This window comes from Tamandua tetradactyla, chromosome 12 (assembly GCF_023851605.1).
Source record: "Tamandua tetradactyla isolate mTamTet1 chromosome 12, mTamTet1.pri, whole genome shotgun sequence".
NCBI lineage: Eukaryota > Metazoa > Chordata > Mammalia > Pilosa > Myrmecophagidae > Tamandua > Tamandua tetradactyla.
Window position 1 is genome coordinate 69,665,912 of NC_135338.1, and position 12,368 is coordinate 69,678,279.

Consider the following 12,368-nt stretch of genomic DNA (forward strand, 5'->3'; position numbering starts at 1 on the left):
ACCACCTTATTGGGTTTATGATACTCCATTGTCATCCTCCAAGATCCATGTTTTCTTCTGAAGCCAAATAGTAGGGTTGAATGGGGATGTGCTGGGAATCACCAACCTGCATCTTTCAAGTCCTTAGGGTGTTCTAATCTGTGCAATTGCTCCAGGCATCCAATATTTCTCCTGATGTATTATTTTCCTAGGTAGGGGCAGTCCTAGTGTCTTCCATTTGGTCTTTCCTAACATAATAGGCCTCACTCCACAAGTCAGGGAACCAGTGTGGGTATTCTGTCAGTTGCTCAGATTCCCATTATGCATTCTAGAACTAGGGAAATAACTACAGTATGGGTCTGGGGACCCATTGGACCCGCTGTGAAATGGACCTGAACTAAAACTCCATTGATCACCTGACCTCTATAATCCCGTACTCTGACTGATGAACCAGAGTGATGTTTTGGGCCTTCTGTAATTACTGTCACTTCTGAGTCAGTGTCTAATAATCTCTGAAATATTTGATTATTTCCTTTTCCCCAATGCACAGGTACCCTGGGAAAAGGCCATACTCTCTTTGGGAAGGCTGGGAGGAAGATTAACAGTATAAATTTTTGGCAATGTAACAGGGTTCTTCTCCATGGGTACCTGGCCTTCCCCTCACTCAAGGTATTCTGTAAACTGTCTCAAGTCTGGGAGTTGATTAAGGGACTGTGACTCTCTTTCTTTGTAATTCAAGTCAGATTTTTGTTCACTTGAGCTAAAAATCTTTTGCTTATACGGATCAAACAAGAATTTAGTGGACTGCCCATCTATTTTACTTCTAGGTACCCCATTTCGGGGAACTAGAGCCCAGGATTCCCCTCCATATTGAGAGAAAGTCATCTCATATAGCCACCTACATAACCAGGACAGGCATTAAATGTCATCAAATCTCCTAGGGGGGTGGTTGAGATGGAAGGAAGAATGTATAGATGGTATCATAAACAAAGCATTGAAACTCCCCTGCCTTGATCACTGTTGATAACAAACCCCTGTTTCAGGAGACCCTGTTGAAACTCTGTCCTCACACCCTTGTTCTAAATCCTTATAAGTCCTTGCATCCCCTCACCTAGCCTCTCTGTGGAGCATTAACCTTCATTTCCCATGACTGGCCACCACTGTGGAAGGATCCTCTCCTGTTTGTAGCTTCTAATTAAAAAATTCACATCTAATCCTCTGTCTAGTGTGTTCTTGGTCTTTGGGCTGCCCTGACACAACCTCTCCAAGAGCTGGGTTGGAACAATTGGCAAGCCAGCCAGAATACCAAGGAACCACTGGCCAAAGCAGGCATGAGTCTTGGGAAGGGAGAATCCATGAGAAAGTCCCAAGTTGACCTCTATCATCCATGTGGGGAGAGGAGGCTGCTCTTCCTGATGAATGGGGACCTCCAGGAGAATATGGGGATGCCCTGAAAACTCTGGTGGGAATGCTGTTTTGAAACAGATAGGAGGCCAAATACTGGGACCATAGCAAAGCACAGCCTGGCCCCTATTTGGAGCTCTGTGAATGGCTACCAAGGCAAAACAAGTGCAAAAGCCACTGTGTGCTGTTTGGAAGAGAATAATGTAATGCCGTTTTTGTGTGCAATAATTCCAAAGGGTTCCTCTTTTATTACAAGAAATTACTACCCGATTATGTCATTATCATTTAGTTTTAAATTTAGCTAATGTTTTTCTTAGCATTCCCTTATGTAAGACCAGTTAACCTGCTTTCACATTCACCTGGGAAAGAGAACAAAGAACTCTCACCATACTCTCACAAGGCTATTTAACATAGTCCAACCATCCACTACAGCCTGGTGGCAAATGATTTAGTTAAGTGGAGAGGTCCTGCAAGTGTAACTTTACTTCTCTATATTGATGATGTTATGTTAACCAGTAACTCTCTTTCAGAACTAAAAGAAGCCTCAGGCTCATTGCTGTCTCACCTTGAGAGTTGGGGATGGGCAATTAATCATGACAAACTGCAATGCCTTGGCTGCCGTGTCAAATTCTTAAACGTTGTATGGTTGGATAAGACAAAAATTCCTTCTGAAATAATTGATAAGGTACAAACAATGTTTTCCAATGCAGCATACACCAAAACAATTAATGACTTTCTTGGGGTTATTGGGGTTTTGGAAACCCAAATACCTGAGTATTTGTTTTTGTTCCTCCCTGAGTCCAAATGTTAAAACCATTGTATATGCTAATTTTAAAAGGTCATACTTGGAAATGGGAGGATCTCCAGTAGGTTGCTTTTGAAAAAGCATGAAGGGTGATAACACAAGCAAAAACACTGGGTGTGTGTGTGTGGGGGGGGGGGTCCAGCTGGATGTAGCCAGCACTATATTGGCTTTGGATAGGGTCTATGGCAGAGGCAACATTTTAAATGAATACCTTTTGGTTTTTAGTCAATATTATAGAAAGAGTCAGTACTGCAAGCAATACAGCCCCCTGGAAAAGCAAATGTGCATTGTATATAATGCCTTTTTGCAAATAGAAGGAATGATGCAAAGATACCCAGTCACCTTGCAAGTGACCATCCTAGGGGTGGATTTCTGACATGGCTTCTAAGCACATTCTGGTAGTACCCAACTGAGCATGTTAGGCAAATGAAAAGCCTACCTGCTTACAGTGCAGCATTTTCAATGCCAGCTCTCTGAGTACAGAAATGCATGAGATTCTCAGACCAGTGCACTACATAGAAGATTCAACAGCTAGATGTATTTCATCTGGTGTGGTAGCTTATGTGGTTGATGCAGGAAGCATGAACAACCTTCTCCAGTGATGTCAATTGGCTGCTGGCATGTGATTGGCAGTTGGAACGCTTGTCGTGTTACTAGACAAAGGCTGTAGATTCTTTTTCCCGATGCACTGAATAACCAACTCCTGAGACACCAGGGTTTCAAAGTGAGAAAGAGTTTATTACTAGGCACGTAGTAGGAGTGCAGATGGCCTAGCAACCCAAAACCTGTCTCCCTGAACTGCAGTAATTTGGGTAGTTTTATTAGAGAAAAGATGGGCAGGGTTTAAGATAATGAGCACAGTGGCCCCAGGTAATGTAATTAAAGGTGATCTGATTACTGAGCATTTGCAGATTAATTACACTTAGTGTGCTGGTTTGAAATGATGTATGTACCCTAGAAAAGCCATGTTTTAATCCTAATCCCATTTTGTAGAGGCAGCCATTTCTTCTAATCCCTATTCAGTATTGTATGTTTGAAACTGTAATTAGATCATCTCCCTGGAGATGTGATTTACTCAAGAGTGGTTGTTAAACTGATTAGCTGGAGGCATGTCCACCACTTGGGTGGGTATTGATAAGTTTCTGGAGTCCTATAAAAGAGGAAACATTTTGGAGAATGAGAGCAATTCAGAGAGAACAGAGCAGAAAGACATAGCCACAAGAGGCAGAGTCCACCAGCCAGCAACCTTTGGAGATGAAGAAGGAAAATGCCTCCTGGAGAACTTCATGAAACAGGAAGCCAAGAGAAGAAGCTAGCAGATGACACCATGTTCACCATGTACTCTTCCAGATGAGAGAGAAACCCTGACCATATTCACCATGTGCCTTTCCAGATAAGAGAGAAACTCTGTGTTCACCATGTGCCCTTCCACTTGAGTGAGAACACCTGCACTTCACTGGCCTTCTTGAACCAAGGTATCTTTCCCTGGATGCCTTAGATTGGACATTTCTATAGACTTATTTAAATTGGGACAATATCTCGGCCTTAGAACTGTAAACTAGCAACTTATTAAATTCCCCTTTTAAAAGCCATTCCATTTCTAGTATATTGCATTCTGGCAGCTAGCAAACTAGAACACTTAGTCACAGAATGTATGAAAGAAATAGTGGAATGAGGTATAAGTGACTTGTAGTTTAAAGTCTAAGCTACTGCACATGTCCAGGAGGCCCACTTTAGTTAGATCCAGACTCAGTCTTCAAGATAATTTTGGGCTTGGGGTGGGTTAGTTCCAGAAGACTCAAGACCTTTCATTAACAAACATTAGGGTTTATCTTTAGTGATTATAAGACTCCAAAGTTGAAAAACTGGATAACTGGATATAAATGAAGGCTAGTTACAAGGTTTTTACAATCACAGAGGCAAAATACAAGGGCTATACAATCATTATCAGAGATCAGGTTAGCTAAATTACAATTGAGAGATTTCAGGAGTTTCCCTCTGTCTACTCCAATATATCAGAAAGCAAAAAGGAATATCTATATAATGATTCAGTAGTCAAAATCATCCCTTAAATCCTAATTTCTCATTTACAGTTGTTAGCAAGCATCCCAGCTATTCATAATTCTTGTCCCCAGGGAGGCATCTTATGACTGTCCATTTTTCCTGCTTCCAGGTTGCCATCCAGGTCATAAGACCTTTGTAAACAGCCCAGCTGTCAGTGCAGATAGCATGCCTCCTGGTTCATGCATTATTACTATCCATACTGTTCTTAACTCAGCCCATCGACTGATTTGCATAGCACTGGTCTCCCACCATATAATGTCAATGCTGGTTGTGCTGCCACAGCTGTCTATATGGGAGGCTGCCTTCTAGTGGACCCACCAGTGTACTAAGTAATCTCGGGAATGCACCTGTGCCTGCTATAGTGGGCATTTCAACAGCTATTTCAGGTGCAGAGTCTTTAGCTGTTGAATTTTGCTCATAAGTCCTAATTAAAATTCATGTCTAATTCTCTGCCTGGTGTGTTCTTTGATATTTTGGATGCCCTGACCCAAGCCTCCAAAGACTGGATTAGAAAATCGATGATCTACTAGCCAACACCATAGGTCTATGCAAGTCAGAGTATTTTGACTGCTACTTTGAGTTTGCTCTCCATTAAAGACACACCTTGTCTTTGGTGATAAATGCTTGGCTTCTGCCACTCAGGATCCAATTATCCCCATTGTGTTTAAGGATTCCAGCTCAGTGACATCAGTTCCAACAGTAATATCTGACCTACAGAGAAGGGTGACTACAGAGCTCTTCAGGGATGGTGGAGCTAGTCTCATAAATTTATTCCTCACAGTCTTGATAAAAGGTGTGTCCTGTGGACATTCTTGGGGTGTCTGAGCAGGTGTTCCATGATAAATCCACTCTAACATTCCAATCTCTCTAAGCCTTTGGATCCCCTCATCTACATAATACCAGGGAAGTTCTGACATTTCAACCTCAGATAATGTCAGCCACATTTTGTTCCATGTTTCATCCAACCACCCAAACAGTTACTGCCCTTTCTAACCCCACTGGGGTGGGGGTGGATCATGGAAAGAATTAGCAATGTCTTTCAAATCAATTACCTCAGGGCATTCTCTTGCAGTTTCATCTAGTGAAACAGGATTAATCTTTGAGACAGAAGAGTAAGGGCTGTTTCCCCAGGGAGGGTAGTTATAGGTTGAGCAGGCCCTGAAGGGTTAATCTCTTCAGGTGGAGGTTGGATGGCAGACTCCTCAGGGCAGGGTAGAGGTCTGGAAGCTGTTTCTTCAAGGCAGGCTAGAGAATAGGTAGCAGTTTCCTCAGGCAGACCTTTACAGGTTTATCTAGCAAAGACTCAGCAGAATCTAGGGTTTCAATGTCCTCACTGCCATCATTACCTACTCATATGTCCCCATCCCAATTGTCAGGATCCCACTGTTTTCCAATCAATGCCCTCACTTTAACAACAGACACCCTGCAAGGTTGAGATTTTAGTTTATGTTGTAAATCTGCTACTCGTACAATAATATTCTGAGTTTGGTTTTCAAAGATCTCAAGTTTGTGGCCCCAGGAAATAAAATTTTCTTCCAGGGAACACAGAAAACTTTTACATCTTTCGTGGTGTGCTTAAGTTGCAAATTTGAAGCCTTCAGCTCACCCCTTTTATAACTGTATCCAGCATATCTAGGATCAACCAGCTAACATCATTATACCTTTTAATGCCATAAAACTCTGTTAAAGTGTCAAAAACACTGTCACCCAGAGTCTTGCCTCATATAAGCACACAATTAGAATCAAATGGTGGCTTTTTGCATATCTCTATTGCCAACTCATTCTATGGACTGTCAGTGCCATCTTGATTATTGGAAATAGTCATTAGTGCTTTTGAGTCTAATCAGAGTAGAAAACCAATTGCAAAAACCCATTTTCAAGATTCTGTTTCTCAAGAACCACTCCTGGTACCAAAGGTATACTAGGTTTTTAGGGAAACAGAACAAACAAGAGATATCTGTAAATGGCATGAAATTTTATAAAAGCATCTCACACAACTGTGGTGATGCAAGAGTCCAAATTCTGTAAGGCAGGCTACAAACTGACAACTCCAATGAAGGTTTTGATGAATTCTCCAGGATAGGCTTGATGGCTGAAGTAGAGATGAAAGTTCTCTGTTCTGATTGCTAGTGTTGTCACATCTCCTTTAAAAACCTTCAACTGATTAGATTAAACATCTCTCATTGAGGAAGACACTCCCCTTAGTTGATCGTAGATGTAACCAGCCATAGATACAATCAACTGACTGATGATTTAAATCCACAGAATGTCTTTGCAGTAATGGTTAGGCCAGTGCTTGCTTGACCAGAAACCTGGGCCAAGTTGACACATGAACCTGACTATCACAACAGGTCGGCAAAGGAAAGGATCAAGGAACTTAAAAAGTATTTAAATTGAAAGTTTCCCTACTGAAAACAAAGAATGAGAAAGGTGGGTAGGGCAGTTCATCCAAGATTTGTAGCATAGTATTAAATAATCTAATATATGTGCAACTGGAGCTACAGAAGGAAAAGTAAACTGAGTGTATGTGACAAAAGAAATACTTGAAGAGAAAATGGCCAAGAAATATCCACTATTAAAGAAATACAACAACATAGATCCAAGAAATTCAGTAAACTCACAAAAAGAAAAACTTACCTAGATATATCCTGGTCAAGACACATCCTGGCTAAAAACCAAATAATGAGCCGATCTTAAAAGCAGCCATAGGAAAAAAAGACACACTGTGGACCAAGGAACAACAATAAAATGTGTGAATGATTTCTCACCAGAAACAAATGAGCCAGAAGCAATGAAATGACTTCTTTAAGGCATTGAAAGAAGAAATAAAAGATCAACATAGAATTCTATATCCAATTAAAATACCCCTCAAAAATAAAAGTAAGATACAGATATTCTCTGACAGATAATTCATCTGTAACAACAAAAGAAATAATAAAAGAAGTTCTTCAGATTTAAGGGAAATGATTCCAAATGGAACCTTAGATTTGCTGGAAAGTATGAAGAACAGTAATAAGAATATATTGTGAGGTTTATAAAATATAGAAATAAAAGATAATATAAGAGCACAGGATATACACTGTAATTTCTAGAACTGAACTGTACAATACATTAGCCCTAGCCATGTTGGCTATTTACATGAAAACTAGTTAAAATGAAATAAAATTAGAAATCCAGTTATGCTAGCCACATCCCAAGTGACCAAGCTGTGGCTACTATCTGCCATATCATACAGATCATACATGGAATGTCTCATCATGGAAAGTTCTATTGGGCAGCACTATTTTAGAGCAACCACTACACACACACACACACACACACACACAGATACAGCTAAAAAGCCAATACAAGGGCCCACAAACTTTTTCTGTAGAGGGCCAGACAGTAAGCATTTTAAGTTTTATGGGCTACATATGATCTCTGTCACATATTCTTCATTTTTTACAACCTTTTAAAAATGTTTAAAAAATTATTTGCTCAAAAGGTTATATAAAAAGAGGCTATGGGTTAGTTTTTAAGGTTGTTTTGTTTTTTTATTCTTGCAATAATAAAATAAAAGTAAAAACTTAAAAAAGAAAACAAAAGAGTGCCCATTGACAACAAAACAATTTGAAAACTCATCTATGAGTATTAAGTAAACATGTGCAACAGTCATGGATATCTAAAGAACATGCTTATGAAAGTTTTTCCTTTGGTTTCTTACTCTTGATGATCACGAAATTGTTATTTTTTCATTATGTAACGTTTATTTTATACCTATAACGAGCCATTGTTTAAGGCAATGTATTTCAGGTACTCAGATATTAAATATAAATTATTGAGAGACACACATATAATGATTCAGACCTCTGAATTGGATTCATGAGACCAAATCTCTCATACAGCACATAAAGATGACTCTAGACCTTCAAACAACAATGCTTACAGCAAAAAAATAAAAATAAAACTAGACGCTGATGCTTACAGTCAAATTACTTTGTATTATAGAGGTTAGCCTTTACTTGCAAAGAAGTGCTACAAAACAACTTGGAGTCTTCCTTAATCTGTCATTTAAAAACAAAATAAAATTATATAATATTTCAAGCAGGCATCCAGTTATAAAAATAGATTGTCTTTTTTGGAAAAGTTAATGCAAGATTTCAATTTATACTGTAACCTAATTCAAAATAAAAAACAATCATTTTATTTTTAAATTAATTTTAAAATCATGTTTTTCTTAACTAGAAATGTAACCAAAAGTACATGTGTACTAATTAAACTGAAGTAAGAATATAATAAATATTATTTAAGATTACATCTTAAGATCACTATTTGTTAAAATTACCTCTTTAATACCTACCATAAAAAATTAAAACCATTGTAAAAAATCCTTAGGGTTTGCATGGTAACATAATAAAAGAGTTATATGGCATGGGTCAGCAAACTATAGCCTATTTACTGTTTTTGTAAATTAAGTTTCATTGGAACATGATTACATCCATTCCTTTATATATTATCCATCTACGGCTGCTTTCCCAAACAAGAGCAGAGTTGGAACAGAGATCAAATTGCCCACAAAGACAAAGGAGTTTACTATCTGACCCTTACAACAACAACAACAACAAAAACCTATTCTAAATCCAGATTTATAGCAAGAGAGTAGCTTTAGAAAGGAAAACCTAAGTTCAACACCTCCTAAGAGCCAGACATTATGCTAAGTGTCAGGATATAGTTGTGAACAAAAACGGTCTCTGTCCTTGGGATGTTTATCCTCTGTGCTGGTCTGAATCTGTTACATACCTCAGAATAGCCTATGTTCTTTCTTTTTTTTTTTTTTTATCAGATTCTTTTCATTTATTTTTAAATTTTTATTAATAAAACCAAGCAACATACAATATGAATTCTTTTTTTATCACATGGTTGTATATTCATCATCATGATCATTTCTTAGAACATTTGCATCAATTCAGAAAAAGAAAACAGAAAAAAAAATCCACGCATACCATACCCCTTACCCAACTCCCTTTCATTGACCACTAGCATTTCAATCTATTAAATTTATTTTAACATTTGTTCCCCCTATTATTTATTTATTTATAATCCATATGTTTTACTCATCTATTATGGGTTAGTTTTGATCCAGGAGATATAGAGAGAAAACACACATTTCTTATTAAATGAGAAAAAGTATCTGATGAAACTTAATTCTCCAACCTTGTAAAAATTCTGAGCAAACTAGGAATAGAAGGGAATTTCCTTGGACTGGTAAAGAGCATGTATAAAAAACCTAGAGCTAACATTAAAACCTTTTCCCTTATGATTGAGAATAAGGCAAGGATGTCTACTCTCACCACTTTTATTTAATAGTGTACTAGAGGTTTTAGTAAGCACAATAAGATAGGGCAGCAAAATAAAGGCATAAAAATCAGAAAATAGTTAAAAAAGCTATTTACAGACCACATGCTTGTGTATGTAGAAAACCCTATGGAATTTACAAGAACTATTTCTAGAACTAATGACATAAATTGAGAAAGTTCACAGGATTCAATGTCGGTATACAAAAATCAATTGTATTTTAATATTACTAGCCACAAACAACTGGAAAAATGAAATTAAAAAATATAAAGTAGGTCTGGGCAGTGCGACGGTGGCTCAGTGGCAGAATTCTTGCCTGCCATGTGGGAGACCAAGTTCGATTCCTGGTACCTGTTCATGTTAAAAAAAAAGAAAAGAAAAGAAAAAAAAATCTAAAGTTGTGTTTAAAAATAATTAAATATCTAAGAAGAAATCTAATGAAAGGTATATGCAAGACCTAAATAAAGAAAATTATTGCTGAGGAAAACTAAAGAAAACCTAAATAAATAGTGGTATACCTCATTCATGGATTAACTCAATACTAGTAAGATGTACTTTCTTCCTAAGTTGGCCTATAGATTCAACACAACCTCTACAAAAATTCCAGCAGCCATTCTGTATAGAAACAGACCACCTAATCCTAAAATGTATATGGAAACGTAAAGAATCTAGAATAGACAATGCAATCTTGAAAAAGAAAAAAAAGTTGACATTGGCTAATTCAAGACTTACTATATAGATCCCATAATCCAGACAGTTGTGGTATTGATGTAAGAATAGTTAGATTAATATAGATTAGTGGAAAAGAATAAAAATTCTAGAAATAGCAAAATACACATATCTTGTCAATTGATTTTCAACCAACATGCAAGTCAATCTAATGGATGAAGGAAAATCTTTTAAACAAACATTGGAGTGACTGGATATAAATATTGAAATAAACCTCATCCTGTACACAAAAAATTAATCTGAGGTGGATAATAGACCTTAACATAAAACATGAAACCATGGATGTAAAATTTCAAACCACTAATTTAAGATTGATCATAGACTAAAACTTCTAGAAGAAAATATAAACAGTATATCGTATGGTATATACTATGTTCTTTGCAACTAAATGTAAGCATTGAGTTCTTAGATAGGACACAAAAAAGCACTAATGATGTAAGAAAAATTAATAAAGTATGCTTTATCAAGACAAAAATTTCTGTTCATCAAAAGATCTCAATAATCCAGAATAAAGAATCCCTACAACTCAACAAGACACAAACAATCCAATTTTTAAATGGGCGAAGGGTTTGAATAGACATTTCTCTAAAAAAGATATACAAATGGTCAATAAACATATGAAAAAATGCTCAAGATCATTAGTCATCAGGGAAACAGAAATTAAGATGACATATTATTTCATAGCCAATAAAATGGCTAACATAAAAACTTACCGCAGTAGATATTGACAAACATGTTGAACTGGAACTGTCATACATCATTGATGGTAGGACTAAATAGTAAAACCACTTTGGAGAACAGGAGGGCAGTTTTTTATAAAGTTAAGAATACACTTACCATATAACCCAGAAATTCCATTCTTAGATATTAATCCAAAATCCACATACACAAAACTTGTATAAGAAAATTAACAGCAGCATAATTCATAATCACCTCAAACCGAAAACAAACTAAATGTCCATCAATAGGAGACTGGATAAACAAGTTGTGGCATATTTATAGAATGGACTACTATTCAGCAACAAACTCAGATCAAATTACTGAAAATACACAACAATATGGATGAGGTTTTTCTTATATGGATGAGTTTTATTTATTTTTTGATTATGGATGAGTTTTTAAAGCAGTAAAAATATGTGAAAGAATTCAGATGCAAAAGAGTACATATTAGTAATTCCATTTGTAAAAGTTCTAAAATAGGCAAAATGAATCTAGTGATAGAAAGCAGCAAATGATCACTGGAGGAAAGAGGAAGGGGGATTGATTCAAAAGGTGCCAAGAGAACTTTCTGGGTTGATAATAATGTTCTATGTATTTTGGGGAGGGGGTTTTACATAGGTGTATACAATTGTCAAAATTCATCAAACCGAACGCTTATGATGTACGCATTTTACTATACATTAATTGTTCAATTTAAAATAAAGGTGGGGAGGGGAGGATTACTATTCCAGAAGTATCCCCAACCCTTTACTGACCTATCTGATATCTGTTTTCCTCAGTGTGATCTTTGATCTCTAATCTGTTCAGACAGAGGCCCCTCCTTATGGAATTTACCTTAAAGGGCACACAATCAAGAGCTCAAAGAAAAAGCATTTAGAATATGTGAAGGAATTTCGTGGAATCAAATCTTTTATTTTCATTGGTTAATGAGCAACTATTTGACCATTGTAAGGCACTGACTTGTACTAGGGATTTTTACCTGGATATATGGCGTTCTTTAAAAGCACAGTATTTAACACACTCTACTGCAAACTAGTCAAAATAATGGGACAAAAATAAATTCCTCAGACACGCAGAACACTATCACCCTTATTAAGTACATTCTCTGGCATCTGCTGCCAGTCTTTACAATGCTCCAAATCAGTACCAGGATTTTTGGAAACAAAATAATTTCCTTTCCAAAGTGGGCATCTTTTCCAAAGTAGATAAACACTCAGGTCATATTTCCTCTCTCCTGTCAGAAAACTGTATAGTATTTTTCCTAGTTATGTAGAAATGAACAAGTCAGGGTCATGTGGTTAGGAATTTATTAAAAAACAAGCAACTTTGATCA